Consider the following 16,643-nt stretch of genomic DNA (forward strand, 5'->3'; position numbering starts at 1 on the left):
AATGGTTACCTTGATCAGTGACCAGTTCTCCAGGGTACCCAAACTTATAAAATACATTTTCCCTTAAGAACTTAGCCACTTTCTCCTCTGTTGTTGCCTTGATTTCCTTGGTTTTAGCCCACTTGGTCAAATAGCCAGTGCACAATTATGTACTACTTTTACCTAGATGGATGGTCAATAGGTCCAATGAAATCCATGCCCCACTTGACAAATGGCTTAAAAGTCACTTGAGGTTGCAGATGCATTTCATCCCTTCAGGATTTCCCATCCTCTCGCATCGATCACATTGACTAGTATACCTTCTCACATCTTGATGAAGAGTGGGCCAATAATAACTAGCTTGTAAGACGGTCCTTGAATGTTGTCCTCTTAGCTGAAAAGTGGCATCCATAAGTCCCATCATGACAAGTCAAAAGGATGTCAAAGGTTTCTTCCTCCCTGACACATCTTATCAGAATTTTATCAGGGCCTAGATTGAAGAGGATTTCCCCAATCCAAGTGAATGGGGTGCTCTTCCTCACAATCTTGGTTTTCTCTTTGGAGGACAAATTCGGCGGGAATTGTGTAGACACCAAGTAGTTTTCTATGTCATCAAACCATGGAGAGAGAACTGAAATGGTGAATATGTGTTCATATAGTAACTGATCATCGACCATTCCTTCCTCTCCTATAGGCAAAGTTAATATGCACAAAATATCTACAACAACATTCTCCTTGCCAAGATTATCAATAATAGTTAGATCAAACTGCTATAATAAAAGTAACCATCTAATAATTCAAACATTCACATCAGGTTTATTGATCAAGTATTTAATTGCAGCATGGTCAGTATGTACAAATGTTTGGTAACCTGTAATGTAATGCCTAAATTTGTTGAGTGAATGAAAAATAACTAGGAGCTCCTTTTCAATCATTATGTAGTTCATTTCATCCTTTGACAAATTCTTACTGATGAAGGAAATGGCATAAGGTAACTTGTCATATATCTAGCCTAGAGTTTCTCCTATGGCTTTGTGAGAGGCATCAGCATGTATATGGAAAGGAAGGGCCGAATTTGGGCATCGGAGAACAGGTGCAGTGGTCAACTTGTCCTTGAGGGTGTCCAAGGCCTCTTTACAACCTTTTGACCATAAAAATTCAAAGTCTTTAGCCAACAACCCAAATAAAGGAGAAGCTAACTTGTTGAAGTCTTTTATAAACCTTTGATAGTATCCAACTAAACCTAGAAAATGCCTAACATCTCTCTGTTTTTGTGGAGGTGGGAACCTCTAGATGATGGCTATCTTATTTGGGTCCACCAGCAGTGCTTTATGGGATATTGAATGACCTAGAACTGTCCTTGCAGTCATCAAGAACTCATGTTTTTTGGGACTAAGGGACAGGTTTATTTCAATGCATTTGTTTAGCACCTTACCTAAGTTGGACAAAACCTCCTAGAAATCACACCCATTGGGTGTAAAATCATCCATATAAATTTCTACTACATCATGGACTAGCTCGATAAAGATACTTAGGACTGCTCTCTGGAAAGTGGTAGGTGAATTGCATAGGCCAAAAGGAAGGACCCTATAAGCTAAGGTACCCCAAGGACAAGTGAAGGTGGTTTTATCTTATTCTTCTGAGCTGATCTGGATTTGATTGTACCCGTTGAACCCATCTAGGAAAGAGAAAAACTTTTTCCCTACCAAGCCATTTAGCACTTGGTCAATGAAAGTTAGAGGGAAATGGTCCTTCCTTATTACTTTGTTTAACTATATGTAATCGACACAAATCGTCCACTTCCCATTTTCCTTTGGAACCAATACCAAAGGAGAGATCTACTCAATGTCCAAGATAGGGTAAATGAATCCTGCATCTAGCAGCTTTTGCAACTCTTCTTTGACTCTATCCTTAAGATCTGGATTCATTCTCTCTTGGGGTTGTCAGACTAGTTTACAACCTTCTTTGATATAAATGTGGTGAGTACACACCAAGGGGTGCACTCCCTTCATTTTCTTGTAACTCCAAGCAAAGGCATCCAGATTTTCCTTTACCATGTTGCACAACTTTTATTCTTGGTGTACAGAAAGAGATGGGTTGATTTTCAAAGTTCTCTCAAGGCCGAATTCTATGGTTTTAACATGGGTAGGGTTTAAATCATCTAAGAATAGATCAATTTGATGGTTGTTCTAGATTTCCTTTACTACTTCCTCTAAGGACAATGTGTTAGGATTTGGACTTTGGAGTATGTGTTCAATCAAATCATCTTCATCCAGTTGTCCTCCTCGCATGGCTGTTTCTAAGATATAGTGTTGGGCTAAGTAGAACTCATCTTATTCCTCCTCTTCTAGCCATAAAGGTAAGTCATGTTCTAGAGAAGGATGAGCAGGAGGGTACAGGACTAACTGGTTGGACATATGCCTATTTTTGTTAGTCATATTTCAAGCCCTGCAGTTGATGTAGGCATCGACAGTGGCTAACCAGGGCCTCCCAAGGATGAGAGGGTAACCAGTAAGATTGGCCTTAGGCTAGAAAACTAGGAAGTCTGCAGGGTACTCCCAAGAGTCCATGGAGACCATCACATCCTCCACAATCCCCTAAGGGGTCACTTTGGAATGGTCTACAAGTTGCAGGATTGTTGTGGTCTTTCTCAATGAACCTTGGAGATTGAGCTTGAGCATGGTATCCTTAGTCATTACATTAATGGCAGCCCCAAGATCAATAAAAGTGTGTGGAAAAATGGTTCCATTGATGTGCACATCTACTATAGGGCTTCCAGGGTCCAAATACTTCGGGAAAATTACCTGCCCCAACATTAGTTCAGACAGTTGTCTAATGAAATTGATGGTAGGGGTGTCTCTTTTTCACCTCCCTGGATGTTTGAAGCACTTATCCTTAATCAACTTGTTGTAAATAGGTACATCCTTTATGTCTTAGAGAAGTGGAATTTTGACACATAGATTTTTTAGTTCACCCAGAAGTTCATTCTCTTTTGGGGTAGGCTAGATTGGTTGAGTTAATCTCTCAGGAAAGGGTGGTGGATTTACTCTAGGCATGCTTTCCTCTCTTTCCTCCTCACTCTCCCTAGGTGGAGGTAGAGGATGGTTGTCTAGGAGTACTCTCCCAGATCTCAGGTTGCTTTCTTGAATCTCCACAACATAAGCAGGATAGGATGTCTCTCCACTATACAATTATTGTTCTTGTCTGTTGTTCAGGTTCGGATTTGGCTGGGCAGGAATCTAAGGTTGTTTAGGTGGAGCAGGGTGTAAAATATGTAGTTGAGTAGGTTGTGAAGACAATAAAGTTGGAGAATTGTTTTATGGGGGAATCCACCCCTGGGGCGGTGCATTCCAATGAGGTTGTGGCAGAGCATATGGCTGAAATTACTGGCTGGTTGGCTGGGAATGGTACTAAGGTGCAAAAGACTAAGGAGGAGGTGCAGGCCAGGAAGGATGAGCAGGGGGCACCCAAGAGGGAATGGATGTGGTCTGGCTAGGGTTTTAATAGGCATGGTATGACCCTTGCATGCCCTGTATATATGGTTGATGCCCATGGGGTCTCATTTGATTTATCTTGTAGAGTTGTTAAGTCACCCCTTCAGTTCCCTGATACACAAATTTTAGTCCGGGTAGAGAATGGCACATGTCTGTGGAGTGGTTTTCTTCATAGACTGAGAAGACCTCAATCAAATTCAATGGACATTCATTCCTAGGGTCTTTTTCATCTAGTGAAGAAAATGGCTAAGGCCCTCTCTATTTCCTCTTGCTCTCTCTTGATGTGCATAGTGTCCAACTGTGGGGCAAGGGTTTGGAGCATCTCACTCTTGAAATATTCCAGCATCTTTCCAATTTCACCCTTGATGGATGTATTGGAAGAGGATGGACTTACCATAGGTTGACTACCCCTACCTTTTTTCCTAGCTACCCTAGAATGGTTCCTAAAGACAATCTTGATATCTTTAAGGGGTAGCTGGTAGATGTCCCCTCCTGCCAACAAGTTTAGGGTATCCAGAAGATCTTCCCTTGCCCCTCTAAGCAAGACTATCTTCAGTGACTCAGGATCAAGTGTGCACCTCGCCCTTTTGTAGCTAAGCTAGAATCCTTCTTCATAACCCTCTATGGATTCATCATGCCCTATAGTCATCCTAAAAATTTCCTCTTTAGAGTCTTTGGACCTATAGTAGCCTCGATATGTATTGTTGAAGGCTTGCTGCATCTGAGCCCAGGTTGTGATGCTATCCCTAGTAAACCCATGAACCAATGCAAAGTTTCATCCTTGAGAGTGGATGGGAATAGTTTCAACTTATTCTCATCATTGGTGTAATCATAGGTTCTGCATATGATAGAAAAATCAAACAAGAAAGTGTCTGGATCTTCTGAGGTCAGGCCATGGAAATGAGGAAGAGCAGAGGGGCTTATTTTCTTCATCTTGGCATCCCCATTAGTTTCTTTGATGGGAAAGGCACCCTCAATTCTTTCTCTATCTCCTATGTCATTTCTATTTTAAGCCATTAGGTTAGTTGGAATGCATTCTCCTTCTTCTTCTCCCTCGGTAGGCTCTTCAAATATCTCTAGTTGTTCACCTAAGGGGTCCTCCAATTCATAGTCATCGAAGAAGAAGGAAGGTTGGCTATTTGAAGCGGTGGGGGTATTGGGTAGAAATTTTCCTAAGTTATCCCTATTCCTACGAGGCACGAAAGAGGTTTTTTTGTTTTTCTTTTCTGTTTTTTTCAAGCTTTGAAAAGAATTGCAGAATTGAAATCACAAACTGAATGGAAACTAACTGACTGAATGAAAACTAACTGCTTGAATGAAATCTCGCTTGCAGAATGGATAAGAAAGCAAAGAATGGAGAATGGAGAAGAAAGCAAACTAAATTACTATTGCAGATGTTGTTCCTTAAGAAACCAATTTCCTGGTTGTGGGGAAATTGTGCTTAAGACATTAATAAATATTTGCTTATTATCACTTATTTTTTGTTGTATTCTCAAATGAAGGACCTAGAAAACTTGGCCTTTAACTCTTAATACATGTATGACCAGAACATCTCAGAATTCCATTTGTTGTTAGATATAAATGATGAATGAGGAAAGTTTGAAAGAGAAGTGAAAGATAATATGCTGATCTTTCACAGAAACTACTGTCAGTAACTTAGAGGAATTATGATATTGAGAGCTGAATCATAGACAATATGTTGATCTTTCACGTAAACTATTATATATAATTTAGGAATGAAGTGAGGACTTCAAGTATAGGAGCGCTCTTTTAAGGAATTTTAACTTTATCTACATAAGCAAATAAAGACCTGAGGCTTCATTACTATACTTGAAAAGAAGAAAACATAACATGACACATGACATAGAAGCTTACAAAATTATATGCAACAACTGATGGAAACTTCTGAAAATTTCATTAATCAATGATGATATCAGGAATACAGAGGCCTAGTATCTGGGTTCTCCAAAATTCCAACAATCAACCACCCTTTCTCTGTAAATTTTCCTCCTTTTATACATCTGTGAAACAGTTGTGAAACTGTCAAACTACTAAATTGTTTCCCTAACTATCTGAATTAAAACTATTCCAGAATTTATAGAGGGTGAAATACACCTCAAAGAACATGAAATAATAGGAACATAACTGAATTTGGAAGAGGATGATAACTGTTGGCTTGCCTTGTTAATCAACTCTTGAATTTCTTCTATAGATACTTTAATAATGCTTAATCCACTTAAACCATAATTAACTGCATTAAAATTTAACTTGTGCGAATATTGGGGCTTGCATATATATTAAGTGCACTTATATTGGCCAAAACATAAAGAAAACATGCCCATCTACCTTGTCTTTGGACTCGGCTTTAACATTGATTTCTCCCCTTTACCAACGAAATTAACACAAAGCAGAACTAAAAAAGTATTAACTCTGCTTCATGAATCCATCAGATCTGCCTTTTCAATGCTCTGTTGACTTCCCATCACAAATTGCAATCGGCCCTTTTCAACGTTGCATTAACGTAATGTTGGACTTACGCATAATTCCTTCATATCTGCGCTTTCTATTAATAATGAAAATATATCATAAATCATGTTTCTCCACTTCTAACGCAGGCTTTGCACAACTATCGAGGCATACCCTTCCGCCAATATATCCCCACTGTAGATCTATGCTTTTCAGATCAGACGGTCTGTAGGTGGGACATAAGCACAGAGAATACCCGCCTGAAATGGGAAGTTTCTTCTCTCCACCTGACTGCTATGTGTTGAATGTTGAGTGGGATCAGGTGAGTTCCAACAAAATCCATTTACTATTTTTGTTCCACCCGAAAAACTGCCTTATAACTTGAAATCTGCCTTTTAATACGCTTTGTAGACCCACTAGGGCTTTTAATTATAATATATACATGCTTTGGGTCTGACCTTTCTATTATGATGTTTATAATAGAAATACACATAAAGTTGCATAAACAAAGTATATATGAAGGGATTATGATATAGCAGACCCGCAAGAATTATAAAAAGCAATGTAGATTTTTTCAGGTCCGTCATCGCAATCGCAATCGACGCTTTCAACTAGTGCTTGAACTCAAACCTTGTGATATTGCAGACCCATCAGAGTTATTAAACACATTATATTTCATTCCGGCTCTGGCCCACCCATATTGCAATCAGCATAGCCACACACACACACACACATATATATTAAGAGTTATGCAATATCGCGGACTTGTAGAACTTATAAATCATAACTTATAGTATTTCGGGTCTGGTGTTAACTCTTTAACACTTGTATCCCTTTGTAAATCCGATATATTTCTTTATTTCATATATATATATATATATATATATATATATATATATATATCAGTTATGGCTCCATTTATGTTGTGATTTAATACTTGTTCCTTTTTTTATTTTGATATATTATAACGAATAATTACCTCATTACTTTAGACTTAGCATAGTAGAAAATAAAAAGGGCTTCATTGATGTTGAACCCCCTTAATTATTTTAGGCCACACATTGTGATAAAATTGATAAATAAGGCTAAAATCACAATATAAGCTACAACATCTGGCTCCACCTGGGGATAGTGATTTTGTCCTGGAAGCAATAAGAACTACATATCAATGACTTATCCATTGGGCATGGAGTCATATATTTCTTCACCAAGTCTTAACTATGTGAAAATATGTACAGTGAACCCACACCAATATCTGCAGTGATTAGATGCTTGCGCTCTGATAGAAAAATATTGAGAATCGAAAATCAGTGGCCCTAGTTGGGCATGGAGTCCAAAACTGTGAAACCGCTGAAATATGACAACTGAAACCTAACAATCTTGAAGTTTGACACCTCTGCAAACCAGTTTCCAACTGGGAAAGTCACCCTTATTCATCAACTAATCATTAAACTGAAGAACTGTAACTAGAAACCAAATACTCAACACCTGAACTTATTTATGCATAAGTCCCTCCATATGTACATGACTGACCTCAATCAGATGAATTCAATCTTCCAATGATACCAGACTAGCGTTTGAGTGCATAATCTTGAATCATTCTACCAGTGAATTTTTAAAATACAATTCATCCTAAATGAAAAATAAACTATGCATAAAGGCATCTCACAATAAAAATTAGAAGTATATCCACAAAATGATATGTGTAGACTACTGATGAACTCCTCTATGTAATCTGCCACATGATCTTCAAGAGTATAAGAGGAAATATGGTCCTGATCAGCTCCAAAAAAGAAATTCTCTATGTATGGAGGTTTCTACACAATTAAACCTTTTGTTGGGCTAACATGTTCAACAGAACAATCAACAACATCCTTAAGAAAATGATCTATGTCACTTTCATGTCTCCATTCTTCATCTCTAAGCTTTAATTGAAAAAAAATTGTAATTATAGCCTTAGGAAGAAAAAGGAACTTTTTTACACTACCATACAACATATGATCAACTTCAAATAGATTGTTCACCTCTGATCCATGAGCATCCTTATGTTCTTTAATGCAATGATATACAATCTCTTTATCAACTTCCTTTTTACATGAGATAGCCTCTTTTCCTATGATAAATGGCTCAATATATTGCTGTCCAACATATCCCTCTTGTTGGTTTCTTCCTGTATGTTCAACACCCAACTGATGAACTTGAAGAGCTTCATCCTGCTCCCCATTTAAACCATTTTCGTTATATATAGGAGGATCATCAAATTTAACAAAATTGGAACTCTAGGGAATTATTTGCAACTTAATAATTTCTTCCTCCTCTCGACTGTTGAGCATAAATTCTTGATGCATGCTTGAACTTTCCTATATCTGAATACTCTCTTGATCTACTTGGAATAGAGTTAACCCATTCTTTGCTTGGGAGATTACCGAAAAAAATTGTTTTATAACCCTCTCTGCATCATTTTGAGAACATGATAGTTCCTCATTTTTAGAGACTTGATCATAACTCTGAATGCTTGATATATTATCAACAAAATCATTAGTTTCATCAACAAGATGATCTTGAGCCTTAAAAGTTTCTTTAGCATCATGATATTCACAACAACCTTCAAAGAGAAACTTGTGTGGACAATAAGTTCTATAAGAAGAATTGAAAACTGAATGGAAATCTTTCAAAGATGAAATGCTTGAAAGAGGTAGAGACCTGAACCAAGCCCTAGCTTCTAGGTCTAAATAAAACAAAACAAATTCATCTTCACATCTTCATGAATGATGCCCTACTACTCCATGCATTCATTAAACTCTCGGAGATGCTGAGCTAGATCTTCATATTCCTTTCTACTCAATTTTGGAAGATACTCATTCCACACAGAAAATGCAGGCATATCATGAGGATAGCCAGTGATCCCAGTAAAATCAAATGGATCAAATTTATGGACTAAGAATGTAGGGAGAGTCATTAAAACCCAGAAAAGAAAACTTCAAAGTACAGTGGAGTTGCCAATCAATGTTGTAAGTGAAAATCATAGGTGTGAATGTACAACCAACTGCTGAAACTTGTCACTCTCAAGAATCAACTTCAAACTTAATGAATTCAAGAAAAAATGTTCTTTTTTCTATTGCTTTACAGATTGTGGTCTTTGTTACAATGGAGTTGCCTTTTATTGCTTTTATTCGAAACAACCAAGTATTTCCTCCTCACTGAACAAACAGAGGAAAATCTTAAAAACCCAGGGAAAAAAAAATTCTTCTTGTCTTCTCTCCCTGGCAACGGCACCAATTAATGTTGTTCCTTAAGAAACCAATTTCCTGGCTGTGGGGAAATTGTGCTTAAGACATTAATAAATATTTATTTATTGTTACTTATTGTTTGTTGTATTCTCAAATGAATGACCTAGAAATCTTGGTCTTTAACTCTTAATACATGTATGACCAGAACATCTCAGAATGCTATTTGTTGCTAGATATAAATGATGAATGAAGAATGTTTGAAGGAGAAGTTAAAGGTAATATGTTGATCTTTCACAGAAACTACTATCTGTAACTTATAGGAATTACGATAATGAGAGCTGAATCATAGACAATATGCTGATATTTCACAAAAACTATTATCTATAATTTAGAAAATAAGTGAGGACTTCAAGTACGGGAGCACTCTTTTAAGGAATTTTAACTTTATCTACATAAGCAAATAAAGACCTACAGCTTCATTACTATACTTGAAAAGAAGAAAACATAACATGACACATGACAGAGAAGCTTACAAAATTATATGCAACAACTAATGGAAACTTCTGATCCTTTCATCAATCAACGATGATATCAATAATATAGTGGCCTAGTCTCTGGGTTCTCCAAAATTCCAACAACCAACCACCCTTTCTCTGTAAATTTTCCTTGTTTTATACATTTGTGAAATAATTGTGAAACTGTCAAACTACTAAACTGTTTACCTAACTATTTGAACTAAAACTATTACAGAATTTACAGAGGGATAAAGAAACCTCAAAATACATGAAATAATAGGAACATAACTGAATTTGGAAGAGGATGATAATTGCTGGCTTGCCCTGTTAATCAGCTCTTGAGTTTCTTTTGTGTATGATTTAATAATGCTTAATTCGCTTAAACCATAATTAACTGCATTAAACTTTGACTTGTGCAAAGATTGCGGCTTGCATATATATCAAGTGCGCTTATATTGGCCAAAACATAAAGAAAACATGCCCATCTGCCTTGTCTTCGGACTTGGATTTAACATTGTTTTTTCCCCTTTACCAAGAAAAATTAACGCAAAGAAAAACTGAAAAAGTATTAACTCTACTTCATAAATCCATCGGATCTGCCTTTTCAATGCTCCGTTGACTTCCCATCGCAGATCGCAATCAGGCCTTTTCAACGTTGCATTAATGTAATGTTGGACTTATGCATAATTCCTCCATATCTGCGCTTTCTATTAATAATGAAAATATATCATAAATCATGATTTTTCCACTTCTAATGTAGGCTTTGCACAACTATCGAGGCATACCCTTCCGCCAATATATCTCCACTATAGATCTACACTTTTTAGATCAGATGGTCTGTAAAGGTTTTGGGTGGGACATAAGCCTGGAGAATATCCACCCGAAATGGGCGGTTTCCTCTCTCCACTTGACTGCTACGTGTTGAATGTTGAGTGGGATTGGGTGAGTTCCAACAAAAACCATTTACCATTTTTTTTCCACCTGAAAACTTGCCTTATAACTTGAAATTTTCCTTTTAATACAATTTGCGTACTCGCTGAGGCTTTTAATTATAATATATATATGCTTTCTGTCTGACCTTTCTATTATAATGTCTATAATAGAAATACACATAATGCTGCATAAACAAAGTATATATGTAGGGCTTATGATATAGCGGACCCGAAATAATTATAAAAAGCAATGTAGAGTTTTACAAGTCCATCATCGCAATCTCAATTGGCGCTTTCAACTGGTGCTTGAACTCAAGCCTTGCGATATTGCGGACCCGCCGGATTTATTAAACGCATTATATATTATTTCGGGTCCGACCCACCCATATCGCAATCGGCATAGCCATATCTATATCTATATATATATATATATATATATATATATATATATATATATATATATATATATATATATATATATATATATATATATATATATATATATATATATATATAAGATTTATGCGATTCACAGACCTGTCGAACTTATAAATCATAACTTATAGTATTTCGGGTCTGGTGTTAACTCTTTAACACTTGTTTCCCTTTGTAAATCCGACATATTTCTTTATTTTAATATGAATATATATATATATATATATATATATATATATATATCAGTTATGGCTCCATTTATGTTGCAATTTAATACTTGTTCCTTTTGTGATTTTGATATATTATAATTAGTAAATACCTCATTACTTTAGACTTAGCGGAGTAGAAAATATAATGGACTTCATTGAGGTTGAACCCCATTAATGATTTTAGGCCACAGATTGTGATAAAATTGATAAATAAGGCTTAAATCACAATATAAGCTACAACAGCAGAAATGAAGCTAATAGCAGAATGTCAGAGATAAGAAATGGAAGAAAGAAAGAAGAAATCACATATTACTCATACACGTCCCCGACAATGGTGCCAAAAATTGATGAGCACCAGTATTGCAGCAAGAATGTTGCAACTCCTGGGGCTACCAACTTTACTTTATCAACCCAGGGTTCGTACAAACTTGGAGGTGACAGTGTTGTATACACAAGTAAATGTGATGGGTCCACTCTTTGTCACTACTAAGCTGGTGATAGACCACTAAGGTTTTTCAATCCAAACTTCTGTTGATTCAGAAGAAGTTTGATTACCATTGAAGAAAAGAGAAATCTACACTAAAAGAAATCTTGTCTACTACAGTAAGGAAAAAGACTGAAATCAAATGCTTAAACACACCATTCTTCTAATTAACTGCTAAGAGGCTTTTCTTCAAAAGAATGCTAAGTTAACATGTATGCAATCCTATTGTCCTAGGCATGCAAATTAAAACATCAAACATTCTACTGTTGTGCATGTAAATGAACAAAATAACTCTGTTTTTCTTTTTGTCTTTTTCATGTGAAAGTGTGAAAGCTAGATTCTTTTGGTGATGTGGCAGGTGGCTTAGGGATGATGGTGAATGGTGAAGGTAGGGGTCCCTTTCTATCTTCCTATGGGATTTTTCCACAGTTTGGCCTCAAAACAGGCCACTACAAGTCAACCTACAAGATGTCCTAATGTGTCCTACAGGATGTCCTAAATTCCTACAGGATCCCCTGTATTGCTACAGGATACAACTGAGAGCAAAAGGATGGGTTTGGAAGGTGATGTAGGGCTTAGGGAAGGTGGTTGGTGGATGGAATGAGACAAAGGAGTGCCTAGGAACACTACAGAGATCAAAACCAGAGTTGTGAGATGGTTGGATTTGCTCAACAAGCTTGAAGAAGTATTCTTATGGAATGATGAATTTGGTGAGGGATTTAGTGAAAGAAAGTGATAATCATGGATGGATGAAGTTTGGATGAGGTTTCTGATCATGAAATCTCTCTATACTTTTGAAACTCCTACACTGCATCAATCATTGGCATTTATCCATAAATCATGTAAATGAGAAGGATTTCAATTAAGTAAGGAAAACAAAATTTCATGAGCTAACTGCCTATTTCATGCATGGGAAAACTTCTAGAATAATATGAAAAGTTGATGAGATATAATGTAAGATTGAAGATAGAAGAAATGGCAATAAAATCCTATTCTTGAAAACTAATAAAATCCTGGCCTAAATAACAGAAAACCCTAAATTCCATGAGAAATCAGAATTAAGTCATTTTGGGGCTGCATAGGGGTTCCTTCCTCAAACCATGATCCCTGAAGGAAGTAGTGAGGCCAAATACACCTACTGAAAAATTCTTGATATTCCTTTATCTCTTCTAAGCTACTACTTAATTAAGGCACAAATGGAAGCAAACTAATCAAATCCACAACTACTTGCAACGAAATAATGCTAAAGACAATTCAACCATTAATCTATGAATTCAACTAACCATAAAAATACAAGAAGAGGAGCCTTTGCTGCTAAGGTTTGGCCCTAACCTAAGAGATTCATCCCTCTAAGTCAAATCAGTGTTGGATCAAGGAAATGCTCATTCTCTTTATCAAAACAAAAAATTACATCACAAGGTCTTCCACAAGTCTTGAACTCGAAAATGACTAGTGTTTTTACAACAAAAATTTGAATCCTAATGAGGCTCTGGGCCTCCTTATTTATACAACTGAATCCTCCAACGAATTCCCTAAATATAGGGAGGCTTGGTTCCCAAACTCGAGATAAACTGGCTTTTTAACTATCACTGGCTCGGTTTCCTTTTGATCTCCATGACTTGGTTGCTTGTAACTCCGAGCTAGTGTGATTGATGGAGGAATATTCGAATCAGTGAGGAGTAAATGAGGAGGATCTATCTCCTACAATCTCTCCTCCTTGTCTCATTCGATTTTTAGCCCTTAGTTAGCCAAAATTTCCATGATTTTCTCTCAAAAACCTGCAATCAATTTACATTAGTCCACTAGGCATAATATCTCACTTTGACTCATCTCATTAAGAAAAATGCAATCAAAACATATAAGAAATTATGAGAAAAGTTTATTTGAATAAGCTAGGAGATGTATTAAGGTCCATATAGTTACCCAATGATGAGGCTTATCAGAGAAAATGATGGCAAGTTGAATTTCTTTAGAAAAAATTGAGAGAAGTTGACTTAATAAAAAAGAAAAATGGAGAGAAATTTAAGCTAACTCAACTTAATTAAAAAAGGAAGGTGGTAAAATTAGCCAAGTCGAGTTGACCAATTTAACTTGAAGAATTTTTCCATGGGAAAATTTTGTTAAAAACACTCAAGTTGAATTTACTAAATTAGTCCGAGGCTTATTTTTATCTCACGCTAACTCTAATATACTTAAACTCCACTCAAGAAAGGGTCGCTTAAGTCAGTTTTTGCTCCACTTAGAGCCCAGTTAATCTAACCATGCACACTAATAACTAATAATGGAAGAGTTTGACCTCTCTTCTTTCTTGGCACAGATTACAAGAGAAATATATATATATATATATATATATATATATATATATATATATATATATATATATATATATATATATATATATATATATATATATATATATATATACATATGGTGTTGGGAATAGTACTGAGAGGGGGGATGAATCAGTATTTGTAACTCAATAATTTTTCATTTCCATAGCCAGATTTGTATATGCTACCTTAGCTAAGTGAACCCGTGTGTACACGCGACTGTTATTAAAGCAACCAACGTATATACAGAGAACCTTTTGATTTACCCAATTTATCATGTATTGAACTTTAACCAATATGTCAGATATTAATTAGACAGTGCAATAAAAGCATAATAAAGCATAAGCATCACACATGAACGCCAAGATATAAGGTGGAAACCTAATGTGGGTAAAAATCGCCTGCTGCTGTTGTCTTTGTCTTCTTTTAATAATAAGACATTTTGTTTACAATTTTGTACTGGTGTAGACTTATACCAGTACGCAGGCTTCTACCTGCAGAAGGCTACAACCTTCTCTCGTTTTTAGCTACTACTGGAAGGCAGCTACAACCCCCTAGCTCTTGTACTAGCCAATATGTTTGTTGGTATGTAGGTGCCGACCTAGAGAAGGCTACGACCTTCTCTCTTCCTCCAGGGACCACGTTTCATAAATTTTCATACTGGATACTCTTGGAACACAACACCAGAACCTGAAGGCCACGTTTCATTCAATTTTCATACTGGACCCATCAATAACATTCAAGCTCAAAATCATTCACCACTGCAATACAACTATCAAATACATCTGCATCAACCAGTCACTGAAACTCAAACATCACAACTGAATTAATTAATCACTTTGGAAACCCATCATCATTGTAGCAAATCACAATCAATCAATCTGATCATTCAGAATACAGTCACCAGAGTATCAGAATATAGTCATCAGAACTCAAACCAGAACCTAGAACTCTGCAACATCAAACAACAGCAACTAAAACATTTTTTATAGAGTATACACTGCTTCCATGTATCGAACCTGCATGTATACGCACTTTTGTCAAAGCCAACCAGCATTTACATCTGCAAATATTTATTCAAAATTCTACAGCTATTCCAGACTTCAATTATACCCAGATCATATCATTTACAAAATAATATATGCATCAGTATTCAGATCGGGAATATACATGAGCAAAAACATATAATGATCGTTCATTTTAAGCCTTAAGATCCCAATCCATCATTAAATCTAATCCCTCATCATCCGCTAAGGTTCATCCTTGGTTCAGATCCAGCAATGCACCATAACCCAATAACCTGCATACTAGATCTCACCATTCATCAGATATTCGATACTTTCACACCTTGGCCTAATGATCTTCTCCTCCTTGTATAGTTTTAGGCCTTTCTCAATACCATGGACCAAAACCACTTAGGAACAATGCCTTGGACCAAATACCTAGGGTGTATATCTCAGGCCAAATACCATGGATCAAAATACCACAGACCAAATACCACAAACCAAAACTTGGTTTTCCAAGATATACGCACTTTTCCTTCTATGAAAGTGCATGTGTACGTATACACTACTTGTATACAGTGAACCTACGTTTATACGCAGCTTGGTCAAAGTGAACCTACGTATACCTCTTTCTTCATTATTGGTAGTCTGATATGTACTTCTTTGTGCTGTTAACCTGTTGTACTGTGATCTATCATCTGAGTGAATTGCCATAAATGACAACACCTGTATCATAATGCCAACAATCTCCCCCTTTGGACTTGATGGCAACACCAAGTCACTCTCCCCCTTTGACATCAAGGGAAAAGGGTCATGCTCCCCCTAAGTACATGTTGAATTCTCTGATATGTTGAAGTGTGTTGATTGAGCTCCCATGATCAAGTCCATGCTCCCCCTGAGCACAAGCAAGGTCTGCAAAAAGATGTTCTAAAAGAATAACATGACTCTATACATATATCACCAATGACCTTCCTATCACCAATGACTCATACATACATCTATCTCCCAACCAAGTGGGGATATACCAATTGTTTATACATGACAAAAACAAGAAACATTACATCATCCATCCCATACATAGTGGGGTTACAACAACATCTATCAATCAACATCGATACCATCAATGTGTAAATGTCCATTATTAGTCAAAGTATGTCGGCATATATCAACTCGTCCTCTTGATCTCAGCAAGATCAACTTGCTTCATTCCCTTATCATATCATATGTATGAGAAAACACCATAGACATTAAGAATTGCATGAACTTTCCACAAGAACCTTCATCATATCATCACTAGGGAACATCCCATATCATCAACCATGATAATCAACATATGTGAGTATCAACCTATCATCATAAAGTAAGAACTCATTAGGTACTAAATACTTCTAGATATAATGTCAACAATGCTTTATTAGAAGCATACCATGTTCTCCCCATGAACCTATTCCACTTGTTCACTGTTAGATCTGATTATTGCATATGTCAGTATGAGATATAAAAACATCATCATCAATCAGATATACATCAAGTTATCAACAACTTTATGAGGATCAAGATATTTC

Source organism: Pinus tabuliformis, chromosome 8 (genome assembly GCF_031772625.1).
Source record: "Pinus tabuliformis cultivar Carrire ecotype Pingquan chromosome 8, CPIR1, whole genome shotgun sequence".
Taxonomy (NCBI): Eukaryota; Viridiplantae; Streptophyta; class Pinopsida; order Pinales; family Pinaceae; genus Pinus; species Pinus tabuliformis.